This window comes from Bombus terrestris, unplaced genomic scaffold, assembly GCF_910591885.1.
Source record: "Bombus terrestris unplaced genomic scaffold, iyBomTerr1.2, whole genome shotgun sequence".
Classification (NCBI taxonomy): Eukaryota; Metazoa; Arthropoda; class Insecta; order Hymenoptera; family Apidae; genus Bombus; species Bombus terrestris.
In genome coordinates, this window is record NW_025963549.1 from 2409889 (window position 1) to 2427039 (window position 17151).

Genomic DNA, 17151 nt, shown 5'->3' on the forward strand with positions numbered 1-17151 from the left:
CTTTGGTACGACCCCATCGACGAATGACAGTGCCGCCTTACAACCAGTGAATACCACACATCTAGTTAACAGAGAGAGTTAGACTTGAACTGTGCGAGAACATACGTTTACCATCCCGTGACCGCGGATTCGTTTCGAACCTAAGGTCATTATCACTAGTGCTACGAGTGCTTAATCTTGTTAATAAGCCTGTGCTAATAAACTCTCCGTTGTATCACAACAATGGCTAATTCTAATGAAAATCCATCAAACGCCCATCTCCTTAATCCTGACTCTAATCCGACATATATATATATATATATATATGTATATAAGACAAACACAATATGTACAAGTACTGTAAGTCAAGTAAACTTACGGCTCAGGGGGTTTCGGAGCTTCCAGGCCCCGTCGGGGATTCGAGTAGCGTCCCAGGCTCGACCCGACGGTCACCCAACGACTGGACGAACGGCGAGGGGAAGGTCGATCCCAGGGCCTCCCCTCGTTCGGTAAACACGACCGGGGACCAAGAAACACCCGCAGTTGTCACAGAGGAAAAGACGTGCATGAAAAGCACTAGAAGATACCTCGAATTTGATGAAGACATCGCGGGAATCATCGAGGATGTCAAGATGCCAATGCAGGCACTCAAGGACAAGACACCACTCACCGAAAAGGCGACCCGAATCGCCAAGGAAAAAATCTTCAGAGGTGACAAGATCACCAGATATATGAGAAAGTCCCCAGTGGAGGGGAGCGCGTGCAAGACAACGAGAAGCCTGGCCAGGAGCCAGCTGAGGGCAACGAGGGACGAAGCGGCCAGCACCTCGGAGCTAGACACACCGGCGGAAATGTCGGACAGCGGCAGCGAAGCGGCGGCACCAAGGGCATGTCTCAGGAGGAAGGCCATGGCGAACAGAGCAACGGCCGAGACCGAACGCAACGACGAGGACAGTATCGTCATTAAGATGAGCGAATGGAAGGCGATGACGGAAATTATCACAGAAGTCTTCCGCGAAATCCAACACATAGGTAGCAGACTCTACCTCATGAGCAAAAAGGATACCGACATCAAGAAAAGGAGGGACGCCATCAGTAAAAAAGCGATCAAGCTCCACTCGATGTTGGACGAGATGAGGCTCAAGAGGAACGCGAGGACAGTCACGGCCACCAGGATGACCACCCCTCCGGGGAGGACTGAGGAGAAGGAAGGAAAAAGGAAGGAGATATCGCCCGTCGAGGGGAAGGGCGACACCAAGAGAAAGAGACCAACGACCGTGGAGGCCTCCTACGCAGGAGCCTGTGCCGGCAGCAACTCGGTAAAAGCGACTACGGAATGCACGGACAGCGATGTAAAGGAAGACTGGATCCCTGTCCGCGGAAGGAGAGGAAGAGGAACGGACACCCCGACGGTGGTCAGGAAGGCGAACGCAGGAAGGGCAGCATTGGACAAGCCAAAGAGGCCGGAGGGACCGAAGAGGATACGTAACAGACCCGAAGCCATCCTCGTCAAAGTAGGGCAGGACAAGGAGTGGATCCAGGTCTACAAAGACTTGATGGGGGCAAGGGAAACCCTAAAAGAGAGCTGTGGGATTAGGAGGACCAGAACAGGTGACATCCTGATCGAGCTGAAAGCAGGTAGCAACGCCAAAAAGACTGCGGCGGATATGAACACGGCGCTAAGAGGCAATGTGAGAGCGCTACCAATGCGCGAAAAGACCTCCGTAGAGATCAGGGATATAGACCAGCTCGTAGGCAAGGAAGAACTAGCCAGGGAGATAGTAGAGCAACTGGGCGTAAGCGACATCACTGAGGTCGAAGTAAAGACCCTAAAAATGGCGCCGTGGGGCACCCAATCGGCAATAGTGACGATGCCGAAAGCCTATCTGGCCAAAGAGGGGGCGAGCCGGAAGATCAGAACCGGCTTGACGATAGCCTCGATAAAGGCACTACCCAATGTGGTAAAGTGCTTCAGATGTCACATGTTTGGGCATATCGCGAACAAGTGCACGGCGATAAGCCCTGGAAAGGAGATTTGCAGGAAGTGCGGAGCCAAAGACCACACGATAGCTGCCTGCGTCAACGCACCCTGCTGCTCCATCTACAGCAAGGAGAAAGGAGTGAAATTTGACCACGTAACCTGATCTCTGGCTTGTCCTGAATATAGAAGGCCATTGAAAGCGAGTAAATGAGGATACTGCAGATACACCTCAACAGATGCAAGCTGGCGCAGGACATGATGCACAAATGCGCGATCGAACTTAGGCCGGATATAATAATAATTTCCGAGCCGAACAGGCAGCTACCGCACTGGTTTAATGACACCAAAGGAGACGCCTCTATATGGGTCACACTCCTCAATGGCAAGCTGCCTGATGAAACAACGGAGGTCAAGAGCGACGGGATAGTGGGCGTCCGTGTTGGCGACGTCTTCTGCTTCAGCGGATACTGTTCGCCCAACATAAATAAGCCAGCATACTGCAAATACATAGACACGACAAGGTCGTCGTGGCCGGAGACTTCAACGCAAAGTCAACCTGTTGGGGAGGATCGACCACAGACAAGAGAGGGAGAGTCTTAATGGAGGCACTAAGCGCCCACCGGGTGTTTCCATTGAGGCTCAAGGAAAAGTGCACCTTCTTCATGAACGGGAAGACGAGCTTCCCCGAAATAATAAGCGTATCCAACAAGGTCAGCGAGATACACGCCGAAAGCGCAGTCTTGGACAAATACTCGGCCTCGGACCATCTGTACGTGCTCTACAGGTTTAAGACGAGGAGGACCCGAACCGTATCGAAGTTCTACAGGTACGTGACCAAGGACATGTCGCCGGAGGTGTTCCTGAGCAGATTCGACGACACACTGAAGAAGGAGGACCTCAACGCGGCTAGCGGTGAGAATGGGGCCGAGCCCTTGCAAAAGAGCATTGAAGGTACGTGCGAAGGGATGCTAAGGAAGTCGAACGGTGCGGCGAGCCGCAAGTACGCGAACTACTGGTGGAACCCCATGATCGCGGAACTGAGAGCGCAGGCGCACAAAGCGCTCAGGAAGGTGACGAGAGAAAGAAAGAAGAATGCCGGCAACACCGAGCCCCTCGTCAACGCCTACAAGGAGATCCGTAGGCAGCTAAAAAAGGAGATCGCCTGTAGCAAAAAAACAGCTTGGGCAGAATACTGCAAGATACTGGAGAGCGACCCTTGGGGCAAACCCTATCGCACGGTCATGAAGAAATGTAAAAGCAAGGGACCAACAAACGACATGCCGATCGACATGGTGAAGGCAGTCCTACAGAGGCTATTCACCCTGGGACACGGACCACCCCATTATGAGGGCGGCGAAGAGGCAGAGACCGAAGAAGAAGGAGATATTAGCCTCAGCGTCGCCATCGGCGAAGGCGATGTCGTCGATGCCGCCGGAAGAATGAACACCAAGAAGGCTGCAGGAGTCGATGGCGTGCCGGGCGAGATCGCGAAGCTGGTAGCGAGTCGCAGGAGCGAGCTCGTGACAAGGGCGTTCAACGGCATCACCGAATCAGGAAGGATCCCAGACTGCTGGAAGACGGCCAGAGTAATACTGCTAAGGAAACCGGGAAAGGATCCCAGTCTCCCCAACGCGTACCGGCCGATAAGCATACTCCCAACCATGAGCAAGATCTGGGAAAAATGCTTTAAGAGGATCATCGAGGGATGCATCGGGACGGACCCGTTCCATCGGAGGCAATATGGCTTCAAAAAGAAGAGGAACACGGTAGATGCCATCACGCAGGTGATGAAGTTTGCCAACATCTGCAAACAGAAGAAGGTAATATGCGCGATGATCACCCTGGATATTAGCAATGCCTTCAATTCGCTCAGCTGGAAGAGCATATACGAGGAATTTGACAAGAGGAAGCTGCCATGGAAGGTCAAAAGACTAATCGGCAGTTACCTATCCGGAAGGAGGATCATCGTGAGCAACCAGCACGGCACGGTGGAGCACGAGGTGGCGGCGGGAGTTCCGCAGGGATCCATCCTCGGACCATTCCTGTGGAACTTGGTATACGACAGGTTGCTCGAGAGACTCGACAACATGCCAATGGTCAGAGCAATCGCCTTCGCGGATGATCTGGCCATCGCATGTTCCGTCGGGAGGAGCGATGATGCCTCCGTCAAGGTCAACACGATGCTAAGGATCGCCAACGATTGGTGCACGAGTGTCGGGCTCAACCTGGCGAGGGAAAAGACGGAGGTCATGCTCATCACAAGCTTGCGAGTGCCGAGAGTGGTGAAACTCAGGTTGGGCTCCTCGGACATCGAAACGGTCGATCGCATCAGGTATCTCGGAGTCGTCATCGACTACAGTCGGAGGTTCGGTGCGCATATCGAGATGGTGTGTAACAGAGCCGACAAGTTAATAGGAGTCCTTAGGGGAATTCTACCCAACATCAACGGGCCGCCCAGCTTGGCTCGTAGGATCTACTACAATGTGTGGGAATCCATCGTAACTTACGGAGCACCGGTGTGGACTAGAGCAGCGAATACCGATAAGAACAGGAAAAAGCTGAAACGAGCACAACGAACGGCCCTGTGCATAACAACGACGGTATACCGTACCGTCTCCCACGCGGCACTTTGCGTGTTGACCGGGAATCTCCCGATTTACATAAAGATAAAGATCCTCGGAGAGACCTACGAGAGGAACAAGATCCATGGGTCCAGGATTGGCACGGATGACGGCTCCAAGCTGAAGGAGGAACTGGAGGCAATTCGCATGAAGGCCCAAGAGGACTGGCGGAAGGAGTGGAACAACTACAAAAAAGAAAATATCACAAAGAAGCTAATACCGAGTGCGCTGCTATTTACCAAAAAGAAGATGGACATCGATCACCACACCATGCAGCTGCTAACCGGGCATGGGAGCTTCGGTGTCTATAGGAAAAGGATTGGCAAGGACAGCGACAGCAACTGTCTCGACTGTGGAGACCCGAACGACGATGCAGAGCACGCCCTCTTCGCGTGCCCGAAGTGGACGGACAGAAGGATCGAGCTGGAGAACGCTCTGGGAGGGAAGATAGACGTGCGCAATCTGATCACCACGGTGACCGCCAAGGACGAGAGCTGGAATAAATTCAGGCAATTCTGCAAGACCGTCATGTGTCACAAGAGGGTGACAGCGAGGGCCTAGGAAGAGGCAAGGAGGAGAACGAGCGTAACAACAACTACGCGGAGCAATGAGGGCAAGAACATGGAACAACGAAAAACCGCAGAAGGAGACCAGCCCACTATTCTGAACTGGCTGAGAGGACGACATGAGCAGTAACTGCCCGAAGAAGTAGACACAACGGGGCACGAAAGGACAACCCTGATGACTGCCGACAGGTTTTACCGGGGTTGTCTGCCCTCTAAGCGGAGGAAGAAGGAGGAGGGGTTTTTAGTGGGTATGGCAACGACATCCGACCGACTCCCACATAACCCAGTGATGCGGGTCACTGGGCATGCGTAATAGCATTTTCCCCTCCCAAGCGAAAAAAAAAGTTGTACCATACTTCCTTATCTACGGTATAGGTAGGACTGAACAAACTCTTTGTCAAAACATAGAATATCCACCGAGTGTTAAGGCTCTTTGTTACTGGCTAATGTGACCTCACGAGAGAATGATTTTCCGGCACGATGATGCTGCAGTGGAAAGCAATGATGGGTGTGTCTAAGGGCACCGGAACATCGGATTCGTGGAGAAAAGACTTCGCTCGGAAAGAGATTGATAGTGACGTTACTGTTAATTGGACAATTTCCATGTTGATGGTTAGAGAAGGATGCTAGTAGCCCTTGAGGGAACGTTGCTAGCGGGAAGCGTCGTCCATGGAAAAATAGATTTCACCTATCATCCCGTAGTTGGAACGAAGACTGTTTGCCTGTTTAGGACTGTTAAGGACTTTAATTAACTAAATCTCAAGGTTTATAATGGGTCCTCAGGCTAGCTAAACATATACTGTTGAGATGCGTTGACATCTGGCAATCATCTTATCCGACGGATGGAGTCTGCGTGTGGCGAGAAACGGGACAGAAACCGTTGGAATGTTTACTGTCACGTGCCACTACGATTATTTCATTAAAGGAAAGCTATAGAATTACTCCATGCCTTTATTAGAGAAAAAGTTCATCCCTTGACCGCGGCTACGTTCGGTGACTGGTTGTCGCCTCGAGGCCAAGTTCAGTATCACAAGTTTCGAACAATTACAAACGGACTGGATGGCTACAATTGTTGAATTACAGCTATGGTAGAATCTAGATTACAATGTTACGGGATTTTCCCAAAATTCCAAGCGGAAGATTCCCGTGTTCTTTCATCTCCGATTTATATTTATGCTTGATCTGTCTGGGACCAGTGCAGATATAGCGCAAACTGGCTGGTAAGCGATGTATTTGGCAAGAAATGTGGCGTACCAGGCATATCGTATTGTCGACACATTTCCAACAGTAACGGAGATGCGTGGTTTTGAATATTTAATAATGTATATTAAAAACTGCAATTAGCTGGATTTGAATCGATACTGATTTTATATAGCGTAATTCGTATGATCTGCACTGTATTTGTCAGCAAATATGGAGTATATCGCGCATCCATTTGTCGACATATCGACATACCAATAGAAACAGCGATACGTTGATCTGAATGTTCAGGCATGAATATGCAAATCTGCAATTACACTGGATTTGACAGGGTTTAGACTTGACGTAGCTCTAACTAGCAGATGTGAACTGTATTTGACAGGAAATGTGGAGAACAATGCACATCGTATTGTTTGCATATCTGCATTAGCAACGGAGATAGGTTGGTTTGAATATTTAAGTCTGAAAATGTAAAAATGGAGGGTTTACGCCTGGATATTACATTGGCCAGAGTTGATGTCAATTTGTCCAACCGTGGAGAGATTTGATCGCGTGGAAGCGAGTCAACGGGAGTCGCAAATTCCCGTTACGATTCTAGGAAACGACACCGCGTATTGATCGATCCCCTGATTTCCGTTAAGATAATAGGGTGGTTGCGGTGGTATAACTCTGCGACCAACAGAGTTATTGATGAGAATTGTGGATCTTGATGGCCGAAATATTGTTATGGAAACATAAAATTTACACTGGCCTTTACTATTAACGTAGACACATATTTATTTTATAAACGATTTTTAGAATATATATCGTTACACAGCTGCACGCGTCTCTGCATTTTCTTCCATACCCGACCTTATGTAGACTGTTAACCGACCGAACTATTTACATTCGTCTGTTTTTCAGTCGCCGCGCACACACATATCTCCACACACTGATATCCACATACAAACATCTCCACTACGCACTCGACCTAGTCCAGCACAAAAATTTTACATATCTCAATACACCTCCTTAATTATTGTGCTGCATATTCATTTCCTTTTGTGAAAATTAAACTATTTTTAAAAGTAATCTAAAATTTTCAAAATTATTTCTCCCTAGAGCCTTCGTTTGAATATCTGATACATTGTTTTCTGAATTTACTTTTATAACGTCAATCCCTTTATTTTCCCAACTTTCATTTACAAAATGGAAATGTACTTCAATGTACTCATAATTTTTTGTCAAGTTTCCATATTTTTATATCGCAATCGCTCCAGAATTATGTTCGTAAATTTTTATTGGTCTCTCGATCATTATTTTGAAATTTTTCAATAATTTCTTTAGAAATTTTATTTCACTCCCTGCTTCTGACAAAACTACTTACTCGGCGGCTGTTGATGATTTTGTCACGCTGTTTCGCTTTGTCGATTTCCAGTAAATTGCGTTTCCGAAAAATCTTATGATAAATCCCGTAGTAGTCTTGTAGTAGTCTTATGATAAATCACCGTCAACAAAGCAATAAATGATTTCAGCGTTCAAATTTCTTTCATAAGTCAACTTTAATTTTCTGGTTAAATATAAGTATTACAAAATTCTCGACGCATATTTATAATGGGTCCCGTCGTAACTGTTTTGAAATCGACTTAAATAGTTTACACTATAACTAACGTATAATCTTGTTCCAGTACTAATAAATTATGAAGCTCCTATGAGGTTTCTATATCTTATATCGTCTGAGGCTGACTATGCGGGTTCTAAATTTGAATTTTTTTCCTTTGGTGTAAAATATAGTTTACTATTTTCAATATTCTATCGTTTCGCTAATGACTCTATATAACTACTTTTATCTAATTTCATCTCACACTTCTTATGATCGTATTCAATGTATATTCCTAAGTAAGTCTTTACTTCACCTAAGTCCCTCATCGCAAATTTGTTCGACAATTTATTTTTAATTTCATCGATTTTTCTTTTGTTTTTTCCACACATTAATAAGTCATCCACGAATAGAATTAAGTATATAACATGATCGCTCTCATACTTCATATACAGACAATAATCACTCTCACTTCTTTGAAAATCTATTTTACATACTTAGAAACCTAGTTTACATACTTTCCTGCTTTTATCGGCGTAACCCATAGGTTGTTTTACAAATACTTCCGATTTTATAGTTCCGTTTAGGAATGCTGTTTCTACATCCATTTGCATAATCATCGAACCATACTGACAACAATAAGATAGTAATAACTTCAGCGTTTGCATTTTTGCCACTGGAGAGTATAAATCTTCCGGTATTTCCTTTTGTTGGAAACCCCGAACAACTAGTCGCGCTTTCTTACGATTATTGGATTTATCCGTATATACCCATTTCAAATCTAATACCTTTTTATCTTTTGGTTTCACCACTAATTGCCAGGTTTTTATTTTTGAGTAAACTATTCATTTCTCGATCCATTGCTTCTTTCCATGATCTGCTGTCATCTGCACCTAATGCTTCTTCATAGGTTTGAGGACTGCCTGCGCTAACTACATTCACATAAATGAAATATGAGGTCCTTTGGCCATATCCTTGAGGTTCCTTTGGTTCCCGTCCTGGCCTTCTCAAATTATTTTCTATGTCCTCAAGTTTTTCTTCTGATTCGTTACTTAAATTTCTCTCCTTTTTTTATTACAACCTGCTCGACCTTTTCGTCACTTGTTTCACTTTCATGAATTTCGTTTGTATCCGAATGTTCTTCAAAATCCTTTTCCGTCTATTATCTGATTCATCCATTCCTTGAAATCCTACTAAATTATCATTTTCACCTATAAATTCTACGTGTCTTGCAATTATAATTTTATTATTAACTAAGATCCTATATCCAACGTTTTCATAACCTACAAGTATTCCAATATCTGCCTTTCTGTGCCATTTCGAATTTATTTTAAATTCAGATATTCTTACGAAAACTATACTCCCGTACAATCTTAAATTATTTATATTCGGTTTCCTTCTCAACAATATTTCGATTGGTGTTTTATTTTCACATGTTTTCGTAATGGTTCCATTTTTTAAGTACACCGCGGTTCTAACTATTTCCGACCAATATTTAATATTTAGTTTCGAATCATGTAATAAGCATCTAGCGGAATTCGTGATTGTTCTATTCTAGCGCTCAGCTGTTCTATTTAACTAGTGAACATAGGGTGGGCATGGTTCTAGGTGAATTCCCGTTTCCCTGATTAGATTGTACTTGTTTTTGTTCATATATTCTTTTCCATTATCGCATCTTAGTCTCTTTATCTTCTTACCAGTAAGATTTTCAACTTTATTTATATAATCAAGGATTCAATCGTAAACCTCATCTTTCGATTTCAAAGTATAAATTAATGCGCACTTACTATAATCGTCCATAAATGTTAAGAAATATTTAGATCCATCAAACCCGGTATTTTTATAAGTTCCATTTAAATCGGTATGTACTAATTCTAAAATCTCGCGTGCTCTACTACGGTTACTCTGGATAGGTACATTGTGCTACTTATTTTGCATACACGCACCACAATTTAATTGAACTTGCTCCAATTTTTCTGGCATTCCCTCAATTAATTTTTTCTTACACATCGTATCTAAATAATTAAAGTTTACATGTCCTCGGATTCTGTGAAATTTTTCCCTGTTCTTCATTTTTTTTCTACATTTTTGGCGTGAGATTCTTGCCTTCCAATGTAACTAGTTATTTTATATAAACCATGATCGTTGAATGCGATCCCTATCAACTTTCTATATTTGTTATAGATCTTTGAAGTATTCCCTGCTGAGGGTATCTTATTTTTATTCGTTACTCTCGCATAGCTAACCAAGTTATTATCCATTTCTTCCACATAAAATACATTTGACATTATAATTTTAACCCTTCTTTTGTTTACTTCAAAGTAAGTTAAAATTTTTCCAACTTTTGTTCCTTTTAATGCTCTACCGTCTCCTAGTTTTACGTTTATCGGGTTCTTTAAGTTTTCGTATTCAAAAAAATACGAGTCATCATTTACAATGTGATCTGAACATTCACTATCGAATGTCCAATCTATTTTTCGCGAATCGCTGGTATATACTGTGATAGTATCCTTACTATTATCGGGCTGCACTCGCGTTAGGAAGGAGTCAATTCCTTGATCGTCGTAGTCCTCGCTGTTTAAATAATTTGCGTCTTGTCGACTTGCCCCATTGTAGCGTTGCTGCCAACCTCTGCTTCGTCCTCGTTGTCCAAATCCACGCTGAACATATCCTCGTCTTTTGTGGCCAGAACCTCGTCCGCCGCGACCCCTATTCTGCTATGACTGATACGCACCTCCTTGCCATTGCGCTCCTCCATTGATTCCGCCTCTGCATGTATTCGTGCAATTTTTTATCACGTGGCCGTACTTTCCACAGCCATGGCACTTTATTTCTCTCTTTTCTCAACCTTGAAAACATTTGACCATTTCCTATCACTTTTACTCTCCCTACGCATTTCCCACATTATAATTTTATTTTTTAAAAAATCACAAGCTCAATCACTTTCTATCAATGAGTCGATTAAGTCATCAATATATATCAATGATTCTGGTAGTGTTTTCAGCATGTAATCGAGTTTTTCACGTTCACTTACGTTTGCACCAGCACTCTTTAATTCATTTATCGTCTTCTCAAATTCCGTGAAAAATGAACCTGATTCCTCAATATCTTTCAACCTCATCATGTCGAGTCTACGTCTTATAGAAAGTTGCAATGCTGTTGATTCCTTCATATACATCTCATCGAATTTTGTAATTATTTTGTAAACAGTGTCTTGAGCACCAACAAATTCTAATTGCTCATTTGTTATACTACAATAGATGTAGTTCATCGCCCATTGATACTTTTTATCCCAATTGTCTTTCGCATCCGTGTCCATTTTCTCTCGTGTAGCCAGTTCATAACATTTTTTACACTTTAAATACATTAATGTTCTTTTCTTCCACGCTTCGTAATCACGTACATCGAATACTTGAATTTTAGTTTTATCGTCCATTGGCATCTTGATTCGTCTTTTCATCTTCACCCTTTTTTCAAAAACAGTTCTCCTCACTATACAGATTCCTTTTATCTGCTCCGCCAACAGCCTCTTTAGCTCTTCAGAACATATTTCCAATTCTTTCAAAATGAACCTTTTTTATACATTCACTCCCGGTTACACGTGGTCCCATAACCTTAAATCTCGTCAACCACGAATTGTGCTACCATATTGAGAATTGTGGATCCTGATGGCCGAAATATTGTTATGGAAACATTCAATTTACGTTGGCCATTACTATTAACGTAGACACATATTTACTGTATAAACGATTTCTAGAATATTTATCGATGTACACTTGCGCGCGTCTCAGCACTTTTATTCATACCCGACCTTTTGAAGACTGTTAACCGATAGAACTGTTTACATTCGTCTGTTTCTCAGTCGCCGCGCACACACATATCTCCACACAGTGATATCCCGTTACAAAGATCTCCACTACGCACTGGACCTAGTCCAGCACAAAAATTATACATATTTCAATATTTTTGAAATATGTATTTCCAACAACTTTGTACAACAACACAAGTTAGTAATTCCGCCGTTTAAGATATAGGTGACGAAGAAATGGATTGATCTGATATGAGAGAATCCGGGTAGATATATTGACTGATCTGAAAACCTAGATTGAGTATGCATAGATAGGTGGATTTCGATGAAGTCATGGGTGTAGAGAATATTCGAACCGAGATATAACTCGAATTCCCCTCTTATATACTTACGGAGGAAAGCTCGGTATGTAGGTAATTTTTGAACAAGGGAAACTGATTCGTTGTTCACTCTTTTTGTTATGAAAAGGGAGGACAAGGATTCGCGATACCCATTGGGTATGATCAGCGTTAATGAATGAAGATAGGAGGAGTAAGCATCCTACCAACGTGGCTCATGGATGACCCTGTTCATGGGAAAATCCACACATTTTCATCAGATAAATGTCCGGTTTAATATTATATAATTACCGGATTTCCCATTATATAACTACCAGCTTTTCCGTAGTTTCTAAGAGCGTTTCTAAGATTGTATAAATAAACATAAGGACTTTTCTAAGGAATACACATCAATCAAAAACATTTAAGAAATTGGGCGTGCAAGATGAAAGGGACCATCTAGAATTACTTAAAAAGTCTAAGTTTATGGTGGGTCCTTTGGTTTGATGAGGGTGTAAATAGTGGTCAGCGGCCCCTTGGCGGCTAAATATCGAGGGACGTCGCACGGTTCCTATCACGCAAGGGAACAGTTGATATAGTGAAAAAATGGCTGGTGTGCACTATATTTGGCAGCAAATGTGGATTGGTTGTCGGCATATTTGCTATAGAGGCGAAGACACATTGATCTGAATGTTTATTCCTTAATAAGCAATACTTCATTTATGCTGCACTTCACAAGGTCCAGAGAGGACGAAGCGCAAAGCGACTGGTGTGTTCTGTATTTGCCTGCAAATCTGGAGTATAACGCGAATCGAAATGTCGGCATATCTGCGATAGCAGCGGAGATACGTTGATTTGTATATTTAAGCATGACTATGCGAAACTGCAATTACATTGCATTTGACAGTAACCAAATATAAAATAGTGTTAGGAAGATGATACATTTGAACTGTACATGTGAATGTGTGTGTAGGCGTCAGAGAGTGTCCAGGCCTTAGTTGGGCCAAAGGGCAATTGGCAGCCGTTAGAAACATTTTAAAGTGTCGGTTGACAACAAACGTGCGTGCGACTAGGTTTTCGATGTCTTCATAGTATAAGATATATTTGTCGGGTCAACGTTAGGATTAGGGGTGGGGGTGTTCGATGAATCTTCGTTGAAATTAGCCATCGGTGCGGTGTAACTATAGTTGAGTTTATTGACACAAATTAGAAAGATTACAGCGTCGATATGTAATCGCAATGTTTCGACATTCGCGGCACTATGACAATGGTCTCGGCTCCGGCAACGTTTCCGCGGTCAACGGATGCTGAGCTCTACCCTACGTTAGCGTCGTTTGAATACTTAATCCTGAATATACGAAACTGCAACTACGCTGGATCTGGCTGGGTCCAGATTTTACATAGCGTAAACCGTATGATGTCTAAGTTGCACTACATGTTAGAGAAAGGAGCAATTACTACGTATAAGAAAGACAAAGTCGATTGCTGATGAGTTCGCACTAGCGAGTGTCTCTACATCACGGCGACGCTGTCGAGGAAAACTATGATGGGTGTGTCTAAGGGCACGAGATCATCGGATTCGTGGAGAAAAGTGTTCGTTCAGAAAGTGAGGGAAATTGACGTTACTGTTAATTGGTCAATTTCCATGTTGGTGGTTAGAGAAGGGTGCTTACCGTCCTTGGGGAGAGTTGCCAGTGGGAAGCGTTCGTAGAAGGATAGATTTCTCTTATCTTCCGTAGTTGGTGCGCAGGCTATTTGTCTATATGAAATACTTTGTATAATTGAAACTTAATATTCGTAGCTGGCCCTCGGCCAGCTAAACATATATTCTGAGGATCCGTCGACATCTGGCAATCATCTTACCCGAAGGGCAAAGTCTGCGTGTGGCGAGTCATGGGACAGAAATCGTTGAAATTTTTACCGTCGTGCCCCGTCCCAAGTATTTCTTTTAATGAGAGCTATAAGTTACTTCATGCCTTTCTTAGGCAATACGTTCATCCCTTGACCGCGACTACTTTCGGCGACTGGTTGTCGCCTCGAGCCCGAGCTCACTATTATAAATCTCGAATAAGTACAGCCGAATCGAATGACAACAGTTTCTTAGGTTATGGTGAAATCTGGATTACAGCACTAAGGGGTCCTCCCAACGCTCCAAAGTGGAGGCTCCGGTGTTCTCTCATCTCCGATATATTTATAACTGTTTTGTGCTAAATAAAGGAAATTATTTGTATTTCCGACTCCCTCATATATCTTTACAAGTAGCACAAACGGGCTAATGTGTGCTCCAGTTGGCAGCCAATGTAGAGTCTAACACGCATCAATTCACCGTCATATCTGCATTAGAAACAGAGATACATTGATTTGAATATTTAAGCCTGAATATGCAAATCTGCAACTACACAGAATTTGGTCGGATCCAGAGTTAACATGGCACAAACTAGCTGATTTGGCAGCATATGTGGAGTGTTCTGCGCATCGAATAGGCGACATAGAAACCAAGATACGTTCATTTGAATATGTAATATTTGAATATTTCGCCTGAAAATGCATAATTGCAAATACGGTGAGTTTGGCTGCGCCCACACGTTAAATAACTCAAACCAGATAATATGCATTGTGTTTGGCAGCAAAAGTGGCGTATATCGCGCATCGAATTGTCGGCATATCTGCAATGCAAACGACGATACGGTGATTTGAATGATTAATCATGAATATGTAAAGCAGCAATTTCGCTAGGTTTGACAGAGACCGGAGTTGACATGGTACAAACCAGCAGATGTGCGGTGCACATGACATCGGATGTGAAATGTAACGGGCATCGCTTTGTCGCCATATGTGCAATAGAAACGGAGATAAATTCATTTGAATATGTTAACACTGCCGTCTCAGTAAAACCATTTTATTTCAAGCTTCACGCTACAGTTCTGAATCCGGACAAGACCGTTTCAAGTTCTCGCAAGAGCAAGCAGTCAAATTAAGGTACTTACACGAGTTAGAGTCTAATACATTTTATTGGTCCAACATCGATGGGGCGATCTCGCATCGAAATTTTCGGAGGACCGCGTAACCTTCCAACGACGACCGCCGTACGAGCAGCGGATAAACTTATTTCGTGCCTTAGGTTGCCCTCACAACGTCCTCTACTTCTTGATTCTTGGTTGGTAGCTTTAGCGGCTGCAGGTCCGAGAAATTGCATATTGACCCGCTTTCTCGTATGTCGCATGTGACGTCTCACTTTCCGCCGTAGACACTTGTCAGAACTACATACGTTGAACGATTTGCGCGATACAAGAGCGGCGCTCTGCAGGGACGAGGGATCCAATTTTCGAAGTATCAAGTGCGAAACCTCCAGTGGTAGTTCGGAAATGATATCTACCTTACTTGGCACGAACAAACCAACGACGCGTAGCAGAGATCTAAAGAAACTCCATGTTGCTTCTACTGTTGCGCGAGCACGACTGACGGTCTGGCTAAGAGTGGAGGCTCATATAAGTGCTGTTCGTCACGGTGCACTGCGAGTTCCGGTTCCGGGTGAGAGTCCCGGTCAGGCAGAATCGATGGTATGTGCATGTATTTTCACTTACATCGGGTTCACATTATGATTAGAGTTAGAGGCGCGAAACGAATCTTCATTAGCTTTAGACGTTGAAGTTATGCAATAGAGCAGATATTTACTAGTGTAAATTTGATTGTTATATAATTTGACAAGTAGTCGTGGTAATTAGGTACTCGAGAAGCTAATGACAATGATCCTGGGTTCAATAACAAAGCCGCGGTCAACGGGATAACAGAATTCGTTTTCATCCTGATTCCAAGTTGTACCATACTTCCTTATCTACGTTATAGGTAGGACTGAACAAACTCTTTGTCAAAACATAGAATATCCACCGAGTGTTAAGGCTCTTTGTAACTGGCTAATGTGACCTCACGAGAGAATGATTTTCCGGCACGATGATGCTGCAGTGGAAAACAATGATGGGTGTGTCTAAGGGCACCGGAACATCGGATTCGTGGAGAAAAGACTTCGCTCGGAAAGAGATTGATAGTGACGTTACTGTTAATTGGACAATTTCCATGTTGATGGTTAGAGAAGGATGCTAGTAGCCCTTGAGGGAACGTTGCTAGCGGGAAGCGTCGTCCGTGGAAAAATAGATTTCACCTATCATCCCGTAGTTGGAACGAAGACTGTTTGCCTGTTTAGGACTGTTAAGGACTTTAATTAACTAAATCTTAAGGTTTATAATGGGTCCTCAGGCTAGCTAAACATATACTGTTGAGATGCGTTGACATCTGGCAATCATCTTATCCGACGGATAGAGTCTGCGTGTGGCGAGACACGGGACAGAAACCGTTGGAATGTTTACTGTCACGTGCCGCTACGATTATTTCATTTAAGGACAGCTATAGAATTACTCCATGCCTTTATTAGACAAAACGTTCATCCCTTGACCGCGGCTACGTTCGGTGACTGGTTGTCGCCTCGAGGCCAATTGCAGTATCACAAGTTTCGAACAATTACAATCGGACTGGATAGCTACAATTGTTGAATTACAGCTATGATAGAATCTAGATTACAATGTTACGGGATTTTCCCAAAATTCCAAACGGACGGTTCCCGTGTTCTTTCATCTCCGATTTATATTTATGTCGCTGGTAGTTCTCACGCATTAGCTTATCGACGGCCTGGCTGGGAACGATCAGGGAAGCGAACCTTTCTGCCCGAGCGCCTGGAGTGATGAATTCCTGAGTCGTCTTTGTTTTGCTCGTTTCAAACATCAGGTGGTATTATTACTTCGCGATTTTCGCTGTAATGGTGTTCAGTGTTATCGTGCAATAAAAATTCACGCGTTTCGGACGGTCTACGGGTACGATTACGTTCTTGTTGCTAACTTCAATAGCAATGGTCCTTTTTGCTCTCGATATAAATTGATGCGGTCCGCCGTAGGGTGGTTGTAAGGGGTTTCCGATGGCATCGTGACGTAGAAATACGTAAGACGATGTTTCGAGTGGAACACGGAGGTTTCTTTTTCGCCGTGTCGCGTAATCGGGTGAGGCCTGATCTTTTCTATTCGTAGTTTTAGACGGCTTCCGTATTTCGAC